Consider the following 23,750-nt stretch of genomic DNA (forward strand, 5'->3'; position numbering starts at 1 on the left):
GGTCAATAAATTTAATGGCCAAAACTTCTCTCTGTGGAAGATGCAAATGGAAGATTATCTGTATCAGAAAGATCTGTACCTACCATTGGGCAGAAAAACAAAGATGTCGATGGTAATGATAGATGAAGAATGGAACCTTCTCGATAGAAAGGCACTCAAAACAGTACAGTTGTGCCTCCCAGCATCGGTTGCCTTCAACATTTCGAAGGAAACAAAAACAGATTGTTTGATTAAGGCGTTGGAGAAACTATATGAAAAACCCTTGGCCTCAAACAAGGTATTTCTTATGAAAAGTGTTAGCTACCTATACCAATAGGTTTCATATTTCATGATTGGCTATGGAAGGTCCAAATATGTTCTGCTTTGATCATGCAAAGATCACATATTTCCAAGGAAGTACAAGGTGTGTAAATAGATTAATGCATCCCAATTTTGATGGATGGTCCAACAGTCTAATCTGGATCATTCCATGGTTTAAATTTTGCAGTTGTAGATTAGAGAAGAAAGTCTGTCCAAACTGTTTAATCTTGGCAGACAAGTAGTTCAGGTAGAGAAGAAAAGGCTCCCAACAGCTTAATCTGGGACCTTGGAAGAGATAAGGGCAGAAGTAGATAGCAAAAGCAAAAGAAAAGCCAAAGAAAAGAAAAGGCAAGTAACGGTCTGCAAGTCCAAGTGCACCCTCCAAGAAGAAATAAAAAAATGCTAGGCAAAGTAGCTGGGTAAGTAGTTGGGGTTGCAGAAAGGGTATCTTTACCATTGCAGATGTATTAACTGTGTTTACCAAAGCAAATTCAATCAATTGACAAGGTGTTCTTTTGCATCAAGTTGCAGCAAGCAAGGGAGCATGTCTAACTTCCCTTTTCCCTTTCATGTCATTTACTAACATCCCCTCACCAGTTGGGATCCTTAGAAGAATTCATGGTTTCATGGTGGTTCTTATGGCTGTGAAAGCCACATTTCCTATGTAAACTTCTTTTCATTTTGATCTACTCTCTAAACTAAGTGAGTTTCAAACAAACTTAGTGATATCCCCTTCATTTGCCTTCCTCATCCATATTAACATCTAATTCTACTATATAACTCCCCTATCATACCTTTCCCCTACTAGTATTAAACACCATGGTGTATAAATCCCAGCATTATCTACATATTCTCCTTTTGGCATTATAGCCAAATAAAGGTCTAAGGGGACTTCAGTCCATCTGGGACTGTGGTCAACCTTGTCTTGGATGTGCTCTAACCTCTGGTTATGAGCAGAAATCTTTCCCCTCAACCCTTACCGTCCCTCTGCTAAAAAACACACAAAACCCCTTTTTCTTGTATAAACCCTTGCAAAAAACCCGGAAAACCCAAAACACTACAAAAAACCCATTTTTCTATAGTCCTCCGCCCCAAATATTAAATTGAATATTATATTGCGCCGGCGGGACCCCCCCCCAACTTGCTCGATCCGTCGGAGGGCCTGCCAGCCGTCCGATCTCCACCACCCAGATCTAAAGGTGGGCGGTCATTCTCACTCCCCGACCTGCCGACCTTTAGCATCCGGGGAAAGTGGTTTTGGCCGTCCCGTACAGGGGACGCGTGGCAGGCGGTGGGGTTGTTCGGAGCCCCCCTCCCCGTTACCGCCTTTGCCCAAAGGTGGTGCGGGGAACCCGCTTACCGCCACCCCTGTTACCACCCTCCCTCCTACGTCATTGGCACGTCACCCTGATGTCACCTCACCAGTGCCCGCCCCAGCGTCTCGTGGCCCTCCACGCGGACCTGCCATCGCATCCGCCCGCCACCATGTCCTGCCACCCTGGCGGACACCTCCGCTGCCACGTCACCTCCGTACCCGGGTCCCGCCATGACGTCATGCTGACGTCATCGGCGGAAAAGCACCAAGTGCACACTTTTACCAAAATTAACGTTTTAAACGACTAAATAAGCCGTTTTCGGTCATTTTCATGCAAAAGAGAACTATTCGTTGCCAACAGCTGCCGCGAAATTTCTCAGCCAGCCATCAAATTCGACGATTCAACTGCTGAAAGTTCGGAATTCGACGGCACTAAGTCTCCACAGCCCGGCCCGCGAGCTTCCGAGTCGGTTTTTCCAGGTATTTTGCCAGTTTTCCCACTTTGCCCCTGCATTCCAATTATCTGTAGAAATCACCATTAAAGGACTGGTAAAACTACTTAATTCAGTTCTGCCTGATTACCTAAACTAAACCCAAGCAATCTGCACCATCCCTAAACCACAATTCGACATTGGAGTGATCAGTCCACGGGCTAAAACTGTAAAATTGCCCCCGAGGTGCTCGGCATTGTTCCCTTTTGCCGAGTACAGGCCACCTGCATTCTTTATAAAAAGAAACATCAATATCTCTGCAACTTATCTATTAGCAATTCACATCCCTGTGAATCTTGCAGCAACTTACAAACCTGTTTGCCTTTATTCACTAAAAGAGGACACGAGACGGTGTTTTCAGTTCACCTGCTACTTAAGTCTTTATAGACTTGTCAAGCCAGTACCTCCACCTGCACAAATTCAGATTATAGCATGGCAGCCTCTGCATCCTCTTCCCTCAGTGTAGCTCCATTAAATCAAACCAACAAGGAGCTGGAGGCCTTGCCATTCATTGACAAGGATTGTCTCATTGAGGACTTTGAGGGAGACAGGGACTTCTTGAAGACCTTCACTCAACTAAGGGAAGATTATAAGGATGGGCATGGTACACATGGGATATGGGAGTCAAACCTGCCCTATTACTGTCTCCCAGCTGTGAATGTTTTCCCTGAAATCATTCACCTATGTGCTGAACACTATGATGTCCAGCACAGAGCTGTCAATACTCCATCAGGGAGGATCCTCTTCTATGTAAATGCTGACTCCATCAACAAGATGTTACAGTTTGATCAGACGGAGTTGCTGATCCCGTTCTCCACAACTTATTTGCTGGAAACTGGTGATAAGATGACCAGTGAGGAGCTGCAAAAGGTCACCCGGAACTTCATGAGACCTGAATGCCAGCCTACAGGGCCACCTCCCTATCTGAGGGAGCATTTCGATGATATAGGCAGGCTATTACTAGACATGATAGCCTATGTATTGGGATACCAAAACAGTGAGCATGTGGATAAATCCATGCTAGTGTTGCTGTTTGTTTACAGCCCGCGTCAACCCCCTGCCCGAAAGTATAACTTTGCTAAGTTTATAGCCAATAAGATTCATGATCAATTAAGCAAAGTGGATAGACAGGGGGTCTTCAGATACTCAGCTTACATCTACCATCTGTTCATGTTTCATCATTCTGAAGCCTTCCCATGCTACATCAGAAGGCTGGATAATAAAGGGGAGAGAAGATCTGTCATCTTCTGGACCTCAGTTTATCATAAAGTCACAAATTCACCCTATACCTACTGTGAATTTATTGACCAGTTTGTGTACCCAGTCTCTTGCATGCTGATGAGGTCCCCTCCACCTAGAATATCTAATGAGATCAAGAAAGCTATGCAGCTATCTAAGAAGTACAAAATAGGTGACTGGTACCTATATGAACACCATACTATGTTCAGAGTATATGGCTGTGAGCTCTGTCCATACAGGCTCCCCAAGTATGTACCTATGAGATTATTTGCCTTGGAGTATTACAGGCAATTAATTCAGTCAGACCTCACCCATTTCCACAGCTCCAAGAAAAAGGCCCACCTTAATTTCAAAAATGAGTTGGGCCCCTTCATTATGAACAAGAAGGAAGGATGGGAATCTGCAGACTTGATCCTCAAGGACAAATATAAGTTGTCCTATAGTTTTCGATGGGTCCCTTATGACCCTCAAGGTTTCATCACTGCTAGGAGAAACAAGTACAGACTCCTAGGTATTAAGCACTGCCACTACCCACACATAGAAAAGTATGCCAACTTGCAAGAATGGCAGCTGGACACTCTAGTGGAGAGTTTAACTGAAGAAGAAAGAATGCTTAAAAACATGAAAGAGCTTGAGAAGACTATTGACCTGGACTATGTGCAGCAGGTACCTTTCAGGCCGCCTCACTCAGTGGGAGAAGGGACCTCAGTGACAAGGACAGCACCACAGGCACCCTCTACATCGGCAGCAGCAGTGGATAAAGGCAAAGGCATAATGGATGTAGAACATGAAACACTGAAAGAGAAGGCAGCCCCCTCAAATGAACAGCAAACTAAGCAGCAAAATGAGCTGCAGAGGGAGGAACAAACAGAGCAGCAGAAAGATCAAACTCCTCCTCCACAAACTGAGACTCCTACAGCACCTATTTTGCAAACCCCAGCCCATGAGGAGAGGGGTTCTAAAAGAGAAAGAGAAGAGTCCACTCCTATTAGTGGACCTTCCCATCAGCCAGAGGCCAAAAGACAAAGGGCAGATTCCCCTGAGGTGGAAGACATTACTGAAGATGTCTTAAACAGCACAGGAAAGGACAGGGAGGGAAGCCAACATACAGGGACAAGCTCCTTTCAACAGGAGCAGACTTTACAGCTTGGTTTGGAGGTGTCATCCTCATCTCAGCAAAGCCAGAAGCCTAAAGGCACTAAGGCTTCTTTTAAAAAGATCAAGGCAGCAAATGAGTTATTAAGGGCTGAGGTTTACAAATAGTTCATAGATGCTACACCAGCCCAGCAGGAAAGATTGATGTCGGTCTATGACTTCAAGGAAGAAAAAATGATATTCAGCCATTTCAAACCCAAGGGGCCACAGCCAATGACAACTGCAGATTTCATCAAAACAAGGGTGGAGGTCCTAGCTAAAGACATACATCCTATGGATTAGATTGAACTCCACAAGCAGACTGGGGAGATGGTCTATGCCACATTGGTAGAGAAGGCCACACTGGCCCATGAGCTGAAAGATTCCTTGAAGAACACAAACACTCAGCTGGATTTTGAGAGGATGTCCTCTAAGGCCAAGGACAACAGAATAAAGTCTCTGGAGGAGATTATTATTGATCTAGGGCATGATCCTAGTGATCCAACAGGTGTAAAGGCCCTCATAAAGAAGAAAGATGATGATCTGAATGCAATGAAGAAGAGGTTGGGGCTGTTACCTACAGAACACCCTTAGACAGCAGAACTACAAAAAGAAAAACAACTTAATGAACAACTTGACCTCCTTCTACAGCAAGATCAGAGGATCAAAGAATTGGAGAAAGAGCTGGAAGGAACGCTACAAGACAAACAGGGAGAATCTACACTCCAGGCTCCTCCAACAGCTTCAACAACAGCAACAACTTCAGGGGCAACAGTGGCCCCCACAACAGAAGTAGCAGGCACAACAGCAGCTCCAGATGCACACCCGAGCGTAGAAGAATTGACCAAGGCTGTCAAGGAAATGGAGCTCCAGGCGGATGAAATAAAGAAAACAAAAGAAAAATTGGCAGAGATAGATGCCAAATATGATAAATCAAAGGTAACAGTAGCAGAGCAGGGCAGAGAAATTAAGGCCCTGAAGGATAAAATAAAGGCCCTGGAAAAGGAGCTCAATCTGGAAAGTACCATGGCCGACATAAAAAGAATTTTGTGGGGTAAGATTATCCAAGCTATCACCAAACAATGGAAATCCATCAAAACAATCCATGAGTACATGGATTTAATTGGCCAAGCACAGACAGAAATCCAGAGGGCCAAAACAGTGCTGGGAAACAGACCTGAGCAGGCAAACCTGTTGGATACCTATAATAATAGGTTTCATATTTCATGATTGATTATTGAAAATCCAAATATGCTCTGCTTTGTTACTACAAAGATCCCATATTTCCAGGAAATCAGAGGTGTGTGAAATACTTCAAATATTGAGGTCCTTATTACAAAATTTTTGGATGATTCAACAGTCTAATCTGGATCATGCCATGTTTCAATTTTGAGTTGTAGAATAGAGAAAGAAGTCTGTCCAAACAGCTTAAACTTGGCAGACAAATAGTTCAGGTAGAGAAACAAAGGATCCCAACAGCTTAATCTGGGACCTTGAAAGAGATAAGGGTAGAAGTAGATAGAAAAAGCAAAAGGAAAAGCCAAGGAAAAGAAAAGGCAAGTAAGGGTCTGCAAGTCCAAATGCACCCTCCAAGAAGAAATAAAATGCTAGGCAAGTAGCTGGGTAGGTAGCAGGGGTTGCAGAAAGGTATCCCTATCATTGCAAGGTTGATGATGGTGGGCAGCAAGGCAAAAGATTACAGCTGGAAGCATGACTAATTTCCCTCACTCCCCTCCAATTTCATTTCTAACATTCCCTCACTAGCCTGAGATTCATGGAAAAGACTAAGCTTTCATAGTGGTTCTTGATCTTTAAAAGCCACATTTCTTATCTAAAGTTCTTTTCATTTTTATCTACTCTTGGAACCAAGCTTGTTTCATATAAACTCAATGATTTCCACATCCACTTACCTCCTCCTCCACAACTAACACTAACCCTATTGTACAAATCCCTTATATCGCCTTTCTCCCTAATATTACTAACACCAAGGTGTATAAATCCCAGCATTATCTACATATTCTCCTTTTGGCATTATAGCCAAGTAAATGGTCCAAGGAGACTTCAGTCCACCTGGGACTGTGGTCAACCTTGTCTTGGATGTGCTCTGACCCCTGGTTATGAGCAGAAATCCTGTCCCTCAAGCCCTTACCGTCTCTCTGCTGAAAGCGCACAGAAAACCCCTTTTCCCTATGAAAACCCCTGAAAAGGCCCAAAAAACCCAAAACTGCGAAAAAACCCACTTGCCTATAGTCCTCCGCCCAAAAATTAAACTGAATATTTTATTGCGCTGGCGGGACCCCTCCCCAACATGCTCGACCAGTCGGAAGGCCCGCCAGCCGTCAGATCTCCAGCGCCCAGATCTAAGGGTGGGCGGTCAATTTCAGATCTCGATGTGCCGACAATTAGCGTCCGGGGAAAGCGGTTTTACCTATCCCGTACAATGGACGCGTGGCGGACGGTAAGGTTGTTCGGAGCCCTCCTCCCACTTACCGCCTTTGCCCAAAGGTGGTGCGGGGAACCCACTTACCGCCACCCCGTATACCGCTACCCCACACGTCATGCCTACACGTCATGTCCACGCCGCTCTGACGTCACCCCGCCGGTGCCCGCCCCATCGTCCCTTGGTCCTCCACGCGGGCCCGCCTTTGCGCCCGCCCGCCACCGTGTCCTGCCGACCTGGCTAACACCTCAGCATCCACGTCACCCCTCACCTGGGCCCCGCCATGACGTCATGCTGACGTCATCGGCGGAAAAGCGCCAAATTCATACTTTTGCCAAATTTACCGTTTTAAACGGCTAAACGCATATTTTTCGCTTATTTTGCATGCGAAGCTGAACTAGCCGTTGTCAAGCCTGCTGCCGCGAAATCTTGCATTCAGCCATCAAATTCGACAAGTAAACCGTTCAAAGTTCGAAGCTTGACTGCATTAAGCCTTTGCAACCCAGCCCGCAAGCTTCCAGGTCGATTTGCCAGGTATTTTGCCGTCTTCTCCCATTCTGCCCGTAAATTCCAATTTTCTGCAAAATCGCCATTAAAGTCTGCTAAAAACTCTAAATTTAGCTCTACCCAAGCACCCAAATCAGACATAAGCAACCTGTGCTATCCATTAGCCCCAATTTAGCTCTGTACAAACCAGCTCGCGGGTTAGAACTGCAGAAATCGCCCTGAAAATACCCGGCATTGTTCCTTTTTGCCAAGTACTGGTTACCTACACTCTTCCTGTACAAATACTAATACCTCAGTAAGCATTCCCTTAGACAATCCACATTCCTGAAAATCATCAGTACTTTGCTAGCTTCAGAACAACTTCACACCAGAAGAAGACATCACACCAATTGCACCTACCTGCCGCTCAAAGTCTTCAAGAGATTTATCAAAGCTCTGCATCCTGCTGCACACTTTCAGACTGTATCATGGCAGCATCTGCATCCTCCTCCCTCAGTGCCACTCCACTGAGTCAAACCAATAAGGAACTGGAAGCTATGCCATTAGTTGACAAAGACTGTCTCATAAATGATTTTGAGGGAAACAGAAACTTTTTGAAGACCTTCACCACATTAAGGGAAGACTATAAGGCAGGACTTGGTACAGATGGGATATGGGAGTCAAACCTGCCCTATTACTGCCTCCCAGCTGTGAATGTTTTCCCTGAAATCATTCACTTATGTGCTCAAAATTATGATCAGGAGCACAGAGCTGTCAACACTCAACTAGGGAGGATTTTGTTCTATATAAACGCTGACACCATCAACAAAATGCTGCACTTTGAACAGACAGAGTTATTAGTCCCTTTCTCCATGAGATCTTTAATAGAAGCAGGTGAGAAGATGACCAGTGAAGAGCTGCAGAAGGTCACCAGGAACTACATGTGGCCTGAGAACCAGCCTACAGGGCCACCTCCTTATCCACATGAGCACTTCAATGACTCAGGCAGGCTGCTCCTGGACATGATAGCCTATGTGCTAGGCTACCAGAACAGCAAGCAGGTGGATCTAGCCATGCTCGTAATGCTATCTGCCTACAGCCCACGACAACCCCCTGCCCGAAAGTACAACTTTGCCAAGTTCATAGCCAATAAGATCCATGATCAATTGTGCAAATTGGACAGACAAGGAGTCTTTAGATATTCAGCATACATCTACCACCTGTTCATGTATCATCACTCTGAAGCTTTCCCATGCTACATCAGAAGGCTGGACAACAAAGGGGAGAAAAGATCAGTCATATTCTGGACCTCAGTCTATCATGAAATCACAAGTTCACCCTACAGCTATTGTGAATTTGTAGATCAGTTTGTATACCCAGTCTCCAGCATACTTATGAAATCCCCTCCACCTAGAATATCAAATGAGATCAAGAAAGCTTTACAGCTTTCTAAGAAGTACAAAATAGGTGATTGGTACCTATATGAACACCACACTGTGTTCAGAGTGTATGGGTGTGAGCTCTGTCCATACAGACTACCCAAGTATGTTCCCATGAGATTATTTGCCTTGGAATATTACAGGCAATTAATCCAGTCAGACCTCACTCACTTCCACAGCTCAAAGAAAAAAGCACACCTTAACTACAAAAATGAGCTGGGCCCTTTTATCATGAATAAGAAGGAAGGATGGGAGGCTGCAGATTCGATCCTAAAAGACAAATATAAGTTGTCTTACAGTTTCCGGTGGGTCCCATATGACCCTCAAGGTTTCATCACTGCCAGGAGAACAAAGTACAGACTCCTAGCCATCAAACACTGCCACTATCCACATCTAGAACAGTATGCAAACTTACAAGAGTGGCAGTTGGATACCCTTGTTGAGAGCTTGTCTGAAGAGGAAAAAATAGCTAAAAATATGAAAGAACTTGAAAAAACTATTGACCTGGACTATGTGACCCAGGTACCGTTCAGGCTGCCTCAAACATCAGGAGGAGGAACCTCAGTTACCAGGACAGCGCCGCCAACAACAGTACCAGGCTTGGATAAGGGAAAGGGAAAAATGGACGCCGAAGATGAAGCAAAAAAGCAGCAGTCAGAGCAGGGAAAGCAACAACCAGAGCAAGAAACAGGGCAGCAAGAAGAACAAACCGGTCTGCCACAAACTGGGCTGCCAGAAACCACCTTATTGCAGACACCACCCCCTCAAGTGGAGCCCCTAACCACTTCAATTTTACAGACCCCTGCACATGAAGAAAGGGGGACCAAAAGACAAAGAGAAGAGTCCACTCCCCTCAGTGGATCCTCCCAACAACCAGAAGCTAAAAGGCAGAGGGCAGACTCCCCAGAAGTAGAAGACATTACTGAAGATGTCTTCAATGATACAGCCAAGGATAGGGAGGGCAGCCAACACACAGGGACTAGCTCCTTTCAGCAGGAGCAGAATTTACAACTTGGCTTGGAGGTATCATCTTCTTCTCAACAAAGCCAGAAGCTCAAAGGTGCTAAGGCCACCTTCAAAGAAATCAAGGCAGCAAATGAACTATTGAGGGCTGAGGTTTACAAGCAATTTATAGATGCCACTCCAGCCCAACAAGAAAGATTGATGTCGGTCTACGACTTCAAAGAGGAGAAGATGATATTCAGCCATTTCAAACCTAAGGGTCCCAACCCAATGTCCACTGCTGATTTCATCAAAACAAGGGTGGAGGTCTTGGCCAAAGACATACATCCTATGGACCAAATTGAGCTCCATAAGCAGACTGGAGAAATGGTCTATGCCACCTTGGTTGATAAGGCTACACTTTCTCATGAGCTGAAAGAGTCCTTGAAGCACACAAATACTCAACTGGATTTTGAGAGATTGTCTTCCAGGGCCAAGGATAACAGGATAAAATCTCTTGAAGAGATTATTGTTGATCTAGGGCATAACCCTAGTGACCCAACCGGGGTAAAAGCCCTCCTGAAGAAAAAAGAGGATGATCTCAATGCCATGAAGAGGAGATTGAAGCTGTCACCTACAGAACATCCTCAGACAGCTGAACTGCAAAAAGAAAAACAAGTTGATCAACAACTTGATCTACTATTGCAGCAGGATCAAAGGATCCAAGAGCTAGAGAAGGAGCTGGAGAAGTCATTTCAGGGCAAACAGGGAGAATCCACACTACCAACTCCCCCAACAGATTCTACAGCAGCAACAGGCTCTGAGGCAGCAGTGGCCCCTACAACAGCAAATACAGTTGACCAGCCCAGCATAGAAGAACTAACTAAGGCTGTTAAGCAAATGGAGCTACAAGCAGATGAGATAAGGAAGGCAAAAGAAAAACTGGCAGAGATAGATGCCAAGTATGACCAGTCTAAAATGACAGTGGCAGAACAGGGCAGACAGATCAAGACCCAAAAGGACAGAATCAAAGCCCTGGAGAAAGAGCTTGATCTCAAAAACACCATGGCTGAGATCAAGAGGATCTTATGGAATAAAATCACCCAAAGCATGATTAAACAGTGGAAGTCACTCAAAACAATCCATGAACATATGGATTTAATTGTGCAAGCTCAGATAGATATCCAGAGGGCTAAGACAGCACTAGGAAATAGACCTGAACAAGCTAGCCAACTGATAGACTTTCTGAACAGGCAAGACAAAGATGAGCTGGCAGCAGTTGGAATCACCAACAGAACGGAAGCCATCCTTATGACCAAAAAGGTGCTAACACTCAGAGGATATGTGCAGACAGCAGAAAGGAGGAGCTATGAGATACAGACTGAAGTTGAAGACTTCAAGCTCAGAATGGGGATGCTACAGGCAAGAGGAATGCCTAGCCTATTGAGCGGTACAGGGAAATTGATCAACAGAGATCAATTTACAAATAGGATGGCCGCGTACATAGAAAATCAAATCACTGCATCCAGCAGTGCTTCTGAAGAAACTGTTCCTCCTACAGGACAGAGTTTGTACACTCAGCTTGAAGGGTCATTTTTTATTGAAAATGAAGTTAATCATCTATTTGAAACTCCTCCCAGTTTTTTCAAATACACAGAGCTTGATGAGACATTGATTAAAATGCGAAGGCATCAAATGCCCAAGGAGGACTGGTGGCAAGCCATGCTCCAGATTCTGCCACGGTAGTTTCAAAACTCCAGGTCAAAAGCCAGCTCAGGTCACCGCAAGACAAGTATAAAGTGGTCAGTGACTGGAAAATATCTAAAAGGTGATTCATCACTAACAGTGACAGCTAGCCACATTTTGAAACACACGCCTTCAGCCGACTACAACTGCTACAAATTCAACAGCATCTGACAGATTTTGACAGCTAAAGGACTAAGAGCTACTACTGCATTTACTTCTTCATTTACTTCTTTGGCTACTGCTCACTAGCAGTTGGCAGCATATTTATGAGGCATTTACTCTTCTTTCAGATATTTTTCCAAATGTAAATCCGTATATATACCCCCCTTAGTAACGCATAAGGGGTTGCTGGAATTTTCTCTTGGATAACTTCCATCTGCTGTAATATTTTCAGAGAATTAATACAAAGGAGGAATGGAACTTCCAGAAGTTTGGTGTATTTGATGTCTTGTGGTGAAGGATGCATGTTACAGGATTCCATGGGTGTTGCATAAAACTATAAGTATTCTCAAATCTCTTGTCGTGTCTGTTTTGAGTCTTTTGTTCTCTTTGTCGTTCTAATGTTTTACACTTGATAGCAAGGTGAAAGGATAGTACCAGGATTTAACCATGTTTACCCTGGACTCAAACTGAGCTATTATATATGTTTTCCTCATATACAGTAACAGAATTGTAATTCTTAATTGCTGCAATTCAAAACTGTGTTTTTATTGTAACAGTCATTCTCAGGGATTCAACTTTTGCCCCTAAGACCTCTGTTTTCTTTTCTTAAAGCTATCTGTTGGGAACATATAGATAAATAGTGAAAATTCTTAAATGCTTTCACTGTTCGTGCTACCTGTTACCAGTCTTTTAATCAAAATATGTTCTATTAAACACTCAAAAGGCCCTGTAAGTTCCATCTTTCATCTCACAGATTCAAACACATTAAGCCACAGACTCCATTGCCCAATGATATTCAACATATCTAAAAACTACATCACTGAAGTCTAAGGGAATTTCATCAACCGAAACACAAACATGACCTGTACTCAATACCTAGCCTAAAACACCATCACTGTAGATATAAATCATAAAGAGAGAGCCCTCTCTGATCACTGTTTGGCTAGAAACAGTGATTAAAAGATTGGTTAGTGGTTACCCCGGCCGTATTCCCTTGGGAGTCATAGGGAACAACCTGGGTGTTAACATAATTGGCGACTCCACTGGGGAGAAGACTATTCAATGACTATCTATCTTCCAAAGCTTTCATCAAGCCTGAAGCTAGCCAAGACATCTTAGGACTGTTTCTCTGATACAGGGGCAGTCTTAGGGAAGAGCTAACTAGGGAAACTTATCCTAGCCTTGAAACATATATAGTCATTCCAGAGTTCTTATTTTGCCCTTGTAAATACAAAACTTCTGTATAAAGTTCTGAAAGAACACTTAGAAGCTGGCTCCTAAAAGAAACCCAAGGCATACTAGGGCACACCCTGACCCTGATCAACCCATCATTGTTGATAACCCAAATATCATCCCAAAGAACATAAGGAAACAGCACAAGCAGGATAAACCTGCTGATTCAGATATAAGGTCAGACCAACCCATCCTCATTCCCACTCCTTGCAAAGTCCTTTTTCGTTCCACACCCAATTCCCCTAGTTCATCTTCAACCCCTCAAAGTCCTACCTGTCCATCTTCACCATCTGCACATACTCACTCAACCAGTTCTCCACTTGTTACCCATCCTATTAACCCCAGTACACCTGTAATCCCAGTTGTCCCATTTGTTCTTATCAACCCTATCAACCCTATAAACATGGCTAACAGATATGCACCATTGCAGATTCCAGCCAATGCTCCAGCCCTACCCCAAGATTATCAAACCAGACTCTCATTTTTTGATTCCCATGGCCCTTTGACGGCCATCCAGCATGCTAAAAAGATGCAAGACCACTTTGAGACCTATGAAATTGATGATGACAGTGTTAGAATGAGAATTTTTGTCCAAAGCCTAACTGGGGATGTCAGAACTTGGTTTAGATCCTTGAATGCAAATTCCATTGCAACCTCTGAAGTTCTATACCAGGAATTTACCAACAGATGGGAGAAAAAGAGAGATCCACACCATATACTTGGTGAATATAACACTATTAAAAGAGGTCCCCAAGAAACGGTGTTGGAATATTGTGCTAGGTTTAACAACATATACAATGCTATTCCCCAGAACTTAAGGCCCCCTCCTGATTTGGCCCTTTATAACTTCCCTGATGGTTTTGACTCTGATATGGCCTATCAGTTGAGAGAAAGAGACCCTCCAACCCTTGCAGAAGCCCAAAGAGTTGCAGTCACTGTAGAGGCCAACCTAATTGCCAAAAGAAACAGGGCAAAGCTGGAAAAGAAAGTTGGTTTCAAGGAAGAGCCCTCGGGCTTCGATCAGAAGTTGGATGCAATACTAAACAGCATGAAAAGACTAGGTGAGAGAGTGGAATCAGTAGAAAGAAAGTCATCATGGGAAGCACCACAAAACAATACTCCTAGAAACCCAAATTTTAGGAGAACACAGAACCCCAATATAGGAAAAACAGGTGCTGACCAAGATATCAGACCACCTTTTCAAGAAAATTATGCAGAAACTTCCTCGGCTAATCAACTCAATGAAGATCCAGAGATCAATTTAATAGGTCTGGATGGTAAAAGCCATGTTTTCCTAACACAAGAAGACCATGATGAGGATGAAAACAAAACATTCCAAACACAATCAGGAGAATCCTTTGACTTTAAGCAAGGATATGATACTGCTGTCTATGAAGTCCATAAGCAGTACAAACTAAGAAGTCGGACTGTAAATGCAAATCAGCCTGAAAAGGTAAAGGAGAAACAGCAATCTAAAGAAGCCTCAGTCACTGAACCTAATGACAAAACAAACTTGCCTGCAAAGGAAGTAGTGGTTGAGGAGGTCACTGAATTTCTGTCCACACCACAAGAGCCCACAGCAACATCATCCTCTCACCCAAATCCGAACATCACCCCTCAAGACATGGACATGGGGGGCAGGTTCCAAAATCAAGATGAAATCCAACAAGAAGATTCATTGAACAAGAAAAGGACTGCTGTCCGTGACCCTAAAATTCAGGTGGATAAACCCTTTGACCTAGGAACAGAGATTGGCAAGTTAAAGATAGCAATTCCCCTTTTAGAGCTAGCCAAGCATGACATGTACAAACAACAGATTAAGAAATCCCTTCAGCTCACCAACAACAAAGATGATGTAAATGTACTAGATGACACTCCAGAATTACTGTTTGGTCCAGAGGTAGATGGAAAAACAGTAGTCACAGGGGTTTTACCTTTTTATGTCAGCTTACACGTTCATGATAAAATACTGCACAATGCAATGTTTGACTCAGGTGCATCTCACAACCTCATGCCAAAAGCAGTCATGGAAAGATTAAATTTGGATATAACAAGACCATACAAAGACCTGTTTTCTTTTGATTCTAGTCAAGTAAAATGCTTGGGCCTGATTAAGGATTTATGTGTGTCCCTGGTTCAATTTCCCAACAAAACCATTTTAATGGATGTTGTTGTTGCTGATATCCCACCCAAATATGGAATGCTCTTATCAAGATCATGGGGAGCCAAGCTCCAAGGCTCCCTGCAATTAGACATGTCATATGCAACCATCTCTGTCTTTGGACAACCCAAAAGACTTTATAGGGAAACACTCATGAAGTATATGGTTAGCAGTGAAGAGAAACCCCAAAATTTCCCAATATATGCAGTTCATTCAGACGTAGACTCTTACATCCTCTTTAATGACAGCATAGGCCTCTCGGACAGTCACATTAGCACGGAGACATTTAAACCAGAGCAAAACATCCATCAAACAAATGGCACCTGCCAAAATTTAATCAGCCCAACAATACCCATTCACCCTCCTTTAGTTGTCAAAAATTGTCAAACAAATGATGAAATTATCCTAGGAGACAAATGGGAAAAGAAACCTCAACTCATGCTCACATGGCCATCCCATGAGAAGAATTTAAGATCCCCTGACCAGCAAGATAGTCTGTGGGTCCTAGAGTTTGATGGCTCAGTTAACAAGTTAGGGGCAGGAGCTGGAGTATGGATACATAACAAAGAGAAAGCCTGTGCACAAGGCAGGGCATATAGACTGAACTTTAAATGCACTAACAACATGGCAGAATATGAAGCTCTGCTACTAGGTCTCAAGATTGCAAAATCATTACAAGCACATAGCCTCTCAATCATGGGGGACTCTGATCTAGTAATTCAACAAGTAAAAGGGGATTTTGTCACCAATGACAAAAGATTAAGGTCCTACAGGTCTGCTGTAATTGAAATACTAGAAACTTTCTCCGAGTTTGTTCTCACAAAGATTCCAAGGGGCCACAATCTCCATGCTCACAGCTTGGCAACATTTGCCAGCACCTTCAAATTCCCACTACAACCCAACAATTGTTTCACAGCAGAAGTCAAATATAGGCCTTCTATTCCAAACAATGTCAAAGAATGGCAAGTATTTGAGAATGATAGGCAAATAAACAACTTTTTAACTTTGCAACAAGAGTTTACAGGATTAAATATTGACCTTGAGACAGCAAGTCAATCTCAAATTGTTGATGGAGCAAGTCAATCACAATTACAGTTTCAACAATCTGCTCACCCAATGTCACTTAGGACAGCAAAACAACTACTCAGCCCAACCATTTTCAACAATGAAAACATTCAACAAATTAAACAAATGGACTGTGAAGAGATGAGTAACATTGAAACTGAAATCATACAACTCAAAGACAACTTCCTCCCAGCAGGCCTTACCCCACTAGAGGACATTTTTGACTCAAATGATGTCCCCAGGAAACCAAAGATGCAGCCATTAGATGCAAGAGTTGAAGAATGTAATATTGGCACTATGGAAAAGCCTAAGATAGTCAAGCTGTCCGCCTCTTTGCCCCCCGATCAAAAGCCCAAATATGTTGATCTCTTTAAAGAATTCCAAGATGTCTTTGCCTGGGGTTATGAAGACTTGAAGTCTTATGATACCTCTGTTATACAGCACACCATTCCCCTCAAGCCTAATCAAAAACCATTCAAACAAAAATTGAGAAGAATCAATCCTGTGCTTCTTCCTTCCATTGAAAAGGAATTACAAAAAATGTTCAAAGCTGGGATCATAGCACCAATCAGGTTTTCTGAGTGGATTTCAAATTTGGTCCCTACAAGAAAGAAAACTGGTGAGATTAGACTTTGTGTAGACTTAAGGAATTTGAACCTAGTATCACTCAAAGACAACTATCCCTTACCCAAAATGGACCACATCCTCCAAAGAGTAGTAGGAGCCTCAAGAATATCATTGTTGGATGGCTTCTCAGGCTTCAATCAAATTTTAGTGCACCCTGATGATCAAGACAAAACTGCATTTACTACCCCATGGGGAACTTTCAAGTATGTGAAAATGCCATTTGGTTTGAAAAATGCAGGGGCAACATTTCAAAGAGCAATGGACATTGCTTTTGCAAAAGAAATTCATGATTTCTTGGTCATTTACTTAGATGATCTTACACCCTTCTCAAAATCTGACCAAGAACATTTGAAACATTTAAGACAGATTTTCATAACATGCAGAAAATATGGCATTTCCTTAAACCCCAAGAAGTCTTTATTTGGTTTGGAAGAAGGGAAACTTTTAGGACACATCATTTCAAAAGATGGCATAAGAATTGATCCAGATAGGATACAAGCGATCCTACAAATGCCTCACCCTAGGAATGTCAAAGAGTTGCAAGGATTCTTAGGAAAACTCAATTTTTTAAGAAGGTTCATCCCAAATTTAGCAGAATTGATCAGACTGCTAAACAATATGCTAAAGAAAGATTCAAAGGTTAAGTGGACTGTGGAAGCAAAGCAAGCCTTTGAAAGCATAAAACTGGCTTTAACCCAAACCCCGGTATTAACTAATCCTCAGTTTGACAAAGACTTTATTATTTTTTCTTTTGCCTCCCAGCATACTATTGCTGCTGTTTTATTGCAGAAAGATGATCAAGGGAATGAAAAGCCCATTGCCTTCTTCAGCAGAGCTCTTAGAGATGCTCCTTTGAAATACCAAATAATGGAAAAACAAGCCTATGCATTAATCAAAGCTATCAAAGATTTTAGGATCTATATCCTTTACTCTCATGTTGTGGCTTATGTACCAAGTCCTATTGTCAAAGACATTCTCACCCAAGAAAACTTAGAGGGTAGAAGAGGAAAATGGATTGCAAACATACTTGAATTTGACATTGAAATAAAGCCTACAAAGTTAATAAAAGGGCAAGGTTTGGCTAAGTTAATGACAGAATCAAATTTCCAAGCCTTAGATATCAACCAACTGGACAGTGAAACAGAGCTGGCGACTCCAAAGATCAATGTAGCCTTTGAACAATCTCCATGGTACTCTGATATCTGTTATGTGTTACAAAACCTGTGTGCTCCCCCAGGACTGTCCAGAACTAAGTCTAGGTTCCTAAAAATGAAAACATCCAAATTTTGTGTGTTAGATGAGAATCTACTCTGGAAAAACCATGAAGGTATTTTGCTGCACTGTCTTCTTGAGAATGAAACTGATAAAATTATGCAAGAATTCCATGCTGGAGACTGTGGTGGACATTTGTACTGGAAGTCCACTGTGGACAAAATATTAAGGGCCGGTTATTACTGGCCCACCATGTTCTCAGATGTGAAGAAATTCACAACATCATGCCACAAGTGCCAGCTGTTTGAAGGCAGAAGACAGTTGCTGCCACTTCCTTTGAGGCCCATTTCAACAGAAAGACCTTTTCAACAATGGGGCTTGGATTTCATTGGAGAGATTCATCCCTCATCTTCAGGACAACACAGATGGATTTTGACTGCAACAGACTACTTCACCAAGTGGATTGAAGCTGCCCCATGCAGACAAGCAAATGACTCAGTGATCATTCAATTTTTAGAAAACAATATACTGGCTAGATTTGGCTGCCCAGAAAAGATAATAACAGACAATGCTGCTGCCTTCAAATCCAAGAAAATGATAAATTTCTGTCATAAATTTCACATTACTTTGGGCCATTCTACAGCTTACTATCCTCAGGGAAATGGTCTTGCTGAATCATCAAACAAAAGTTTGATAAACATCATAAAGAAAGTGCTAGAAGAGAACAAAAAGAACTGGCACAAGAAGCTAGTAAATGCTTTATGGGCAGACAGATTAACCACCAAAAGATCAATTGGGACCAGCCCATATGAGTTAGTTTATGGATTAGAGGCCAGATTTCCCTCATCACTAGGGGTGCCAGTTATGAAACTTCTACAAGAAAGTCAAGCAGAGCCAAATGATATGCAAAGAAGGATCAACCAGATAATCTGTTTGCAGCAGACCAGAGAACAAGTTTTCAGCAGAGTGCAAATACTACAGGAAAAACTTAAAAAGGCCTTTGACAGAAGAACCAAAGCAGAAGATTTCAATATGGGAGACAAAGTTCTAAAGTGGGATGCAAGAAGAGAAGAGAAAGGGAAACATGGGAAATTTGATTCTTTGTGGAAAGGACCATTTGCTGTCCAAGCAGTGCAAGGTAATAACACTTATTTCCTTAAAAGTTTGACTGTAACTGAACTGGATGAAGGTCCTGTCAATGGCAGGATGCTGAAGCACTATTATGATGGTCCACTATGATAAGGATCCAAAGGTTCATTGTATATATTCAGGCCTATATATGTTTTCTATTTTTAGTTTGTAAGAAGAGGTTTTCCAAGTGCTGCACCTAGCAGCAATAGGCACATAGAACCAGAGGTTCCCCATCAAAAAGCACACAATTTTGACAGGTTACATGTATCAGAGCTCAAAGATTAAGATGGACAATCGAGCAACAAGGCAATCTGACCTGCTGTTCTTGGTCTTTCAAAAGAAAAACCATCCCCATGTGGAGCCACTGTTGGATACCTATAATAATAGGTTTCATATTTCATGATTGATTATTGAAAATCCAAATATGCTCTGCTTTGTTACTACAAAGATCCCATATTTCCAGGAAATCAGAGGTGTGTGAAATACTTCAAATATTGAGGTCCTTATTACAAAATTTTTGGATGATTCAACAGTCTAATCTGGATCATGCCATGTTTCAATTTTGAGTTGTAGAATAGAGAAAGAAGTCTGTCCAAACAGCTTAATCTTGGCAGACAAATAGTTCAGGTAGAGAAACAAAGGATCCCAACAGCTTAATCTGGGACCTTGAAAGAGATAAGGGTAGAAGTAGATAGAAAAAGCAAAAGGAAAAGCCAAGGAAAAGAAAAGGCAAGTAAGGGTCTGCAAGTCCAAATGCACCCTCCAAGAAGAAATAAAATGCTAGGCAAGTAGCTGGGTAGGTAGCAGGGGTTGCAGAAAGGTATCCCTATCATTGCAAGGTTGATGATGGTGGGCAGCAAGGCAAAAGATTACAGCTGGAAGCATGACTAATTTCCCTCACTCCCCTCCAATTTCATTTCTAACATTCCCTCACTAGCCTGAGATTCATGGAAAAGACTAAGCTTTCATAGTGGTTCTTGATCTTTAAAAGCCACATTTCTTATCTAAAGTTCTTTTCATTTTGATCTACTCTTGGAACCAAGCTTGTTTCATATAAACTCAATGATTTCCACATCCACTTACCTCCTCCTCCACAACTAACACTAACCCTATTGTACAAATCCCTTATATCGCCTTTCTCCCTAATATTACTAACACCAAGGTGTATAAATCCCAGCATTATCTACATATTCTCCTTTTGGCATTATAGCCAAGTAAATGGTCCAAGGAGACTTCAGTCCACCTGGGACTGTGGTCAACCTTGTCTTGGATGTGCTCTGACCCCTGGTTATGAGCAGAAATCCTGTCCCTCAAAGCCCTTACCGTCTCTCTGCTGAAAGCGCACAGAAAACCCCTTTTCCTATGAAAACCCCTGAAAAGGCCCAAAAAACCCAAAACTGCGAAAAAACCCACTTGCCTATAGTCCTCCGCCCAAAAATTAAACTGAATATTTTATTGCGCTGGCGGGACCCCTCCCCAACATGCTCGACCAGTCGGAAGGCCCGCCAGCCGTCAGATCTCCAGCGCCCAGATCTAAGGGTGGGCGGTCAATTTCAGATCTCGATGTGCCGACAATTAGCGTCCGGGGAAAGCGGTTTTACCTATCCCGTACAATGGACGCGTGGCGGACGGTAAGGTTGTTCGGAGCCCTCCTCCCACTTACCGCCTTTGCCCAAAGGTGGTGCGGGGAACCCACTTACCGCCACCCCGTATACCGCTACCCCACACGTCATGCCTACACGTCATGTCCACGCCGCTCTGACGTCACCCCGCCGGTGCCCGCCCCATCGTCCCTTGGTCCTCCACGCGGGCCCGCCTTTGCGCCCGCCCGCCACCGTGTCCTGCCGACCTGGCTAACACCTCAGCATCCACGTCACCCCTCACCTGGGCCCCGCCATGACGTCATGCTGACGTCATCGGCGGAAAAGCGCCAAATTCATACTTTTGCCAAATTTACCGTTTTAAACGGCTAAACGCATATTTTTCGCTTATTTTGCATGCGAAGCTGAACTAGCCGTTGTCAAGCCTGCTGCCGCGAAATCTTGCATTCAGCCATCAAATTCGACAAGTAAACCGTTCAAAGTTCGAAGCTTGACTGCATTAAGCCTTTGCAACCCAGCCCGCAAGCTTCCAGGTCGATTTGCCAGGTATTTTGCCGTCTTCTCCCATTCTGCCCGTAAATTCCAATTTTCTGCAAAATCACCATTAAAGTCTGCTAAAAACTCTAAATTTAGCTCTACCTAAGCACCCAAATCAGACATAAGCAACCTGTGCCATCCATTAGCCCCAATTTAGCTCTGTACAAACCAGCTCGCGGGTTAGAACTGCAGAAATCGCCCTGAAATACCCGGCATTGTTCCTTTTTGCCAAGTACTGGTTACCTACACTCTTCCTGTACAAATACTAATACCTCAGTAAGCATTCCCTTAGACAATCCACATTCCTGAAAATCATCAGTACTTTGCTAGCTTCAGAACAACTTCACACCAGAAGAAGACATCACACCAATTGCACCTACCTGCTGCTCAAAGTCTTCAAGAGATTTATCAAAGCTCTGCATCCTGCTGCACACTTTCAGACTGTATCATGGCAGCATCTGCATCCTCCTCCCTCAGTGTCACTCCACTGAGTCAAACCAATAAGGAACTGGAAGCTATGCCATTAGTTGACAAAGACTGTCTCATAAATGATTTTGAGGGAAACAGAAACTTTTTGAAGACCTTCACCACATTAAGGGAAGACTATAAGGCAGGACTTGGTACAGATGGGATATGGGAGTCAAACCTGCCCTATTACTGCCTCCCAGCTGTGAATGTTTTCCCTGAAATCATTCACTTATGTGCTCAAAATTATGATCAGGAGCACAGAGCTGTCAACACTCAACTAGGGAGGATTTTGTTCTATATAAACGCTGACACCATCAACAAAATGCTGCACTTTGAACAGACAGAGTTATTAGTCCCTTTCTCCATGAGATCTTTAATAGAAGCAGGTGAGAAGATGACCAGTGAAGAGCTGCAGAAGGTCACCAGGAACTACATGTGGCCTGAGAACCAGCCTACAGGGCCACCTCCTTATCCACATGAGCACTTCAATGACTCAGGCAGGCTGCTCCTGGACATGATAGCCTATGTGCTAGGCTACCAGAACAGCAAGCATGTGGATCTAGCCATGCTCGTAATGCTATCTGCCTACAGCCCACGACAACCCCCTGCCCGAAAGTACAACTTTGCCAAGTTCATAGCCAATAGGATCCATGATCAATTGTGCAAATTGGACAGACAAGGAGTCTTTAGATATTCAGCATACATCTACCACCTGTTCATGTATCATCACTCTGAAGCTTTCCCATGCTACATCAGAAGGCTGGACAACAAAGGGGAGAAAAGATCAGTCATATTCTGGACCTCAGTCTATCATGAAATCACAAGTTCACCCTACAGCTATTGTGAATTTGTAGATCAGTTTGTATACCCAGTCTCCAGCATACTTATGAAATCCCCTCCACCTAGAATATCAAATGAGATCAAGAAAGCTTTACAGCTTTCTAAGAAGTACAAAATAGGTGATTGGTACCTATATGAACACCACACTGTGTTCAGAGTGTATGGGTGTGAGCTCTGTCCATACAGACTACCCAAGTATGTTCCCATGAGATTATTTGCCTTGGAATATTACAGGCAATTAATCCAGTCAGACCTCACTCACTTCCACAGCTCAAAGAAAAAAGCACACCTTAACTACAAAAATGAGCTGGGCCCTTTTATCATGAATAAGAAGGAAGGATGGGAGGCTGCAGATTCGATCCTAAAAGACAAATATAAGTTGTCTTACAGTTTCCGGTGGGTCCCATATGACCCTCAAGGTTTCATCACTGCCAGGAGAACAAAGTACAGACTCCTAGCCATCAAACACTGCCACTATCCACATCTAGAACAGTATGCAAACTTACAAGAGTGGCAGTTAGATACCCTTGTTGAGAGCTTGTCTGAAGAGGAAAAAATAGCTAAAAATATGAAAGAACTTGAAAAAACTATTGACCTGGACTATGTGACCCAGGTACCGTTCAGGCTGCCTCAAACATCAGGAGGAGGAACCTCAGTTACCAGGACAGCGCCGCCAACAACAGCACCAGGCTTGGATAAGGGAAAGGGAAAAATGGACGCCGAAGATGAAGCAAAAAAGCAGCAGTCAGAGCAGGGAAAGCAACAACCAGAGCAAGAAACAGGGCAGCAAGAAGAACAAACCGGTCTGCCACAAACTGGGCTGCCAGAAACCACCTTATTGCAGACACCACCCCCTCAAGTGGAGCCCCTAACCACTTCAATTTTACAGACCCCTGCACATGAAGAAAGGGGGACCAAAAGACAAAGAGAAGAGTCCACTCCCCTCAGTGGATCCTCCCAACAACCAGAAGCTAAAAGGCAGAGGGCAGACTCCCCAGAAGTAGAAGACATTACTGAAGATGTCTTCAATGATACAGCCAAGGATAGGGAGGGCAGCCAACACACAGGGACTAGCTCCTTTCAGCAGGAGCAGAATTTACAACTTGGCTTGGAGGTATCATCTTCTTCTCAACAAAGCCAGAAGCTCAAAGGTGCTAAGGCCACCTTCAAAGAAATCAAGG

The sequence above is a fragment of the Pinus tabuliformis genome, chromosome X (genome assembly GCF_031772625.1).
Source record: "Pinus tabuliformis cultivar Carrire ecotype Pingquan chromosome X, CPIR1, whole genome shotgun sequence".
NCBI lineage: Eukaryota > Viridiplantae > Streptophyta > Pinopsida > Pinales > Pinaceae > Pinus > Pinus tabuliformis.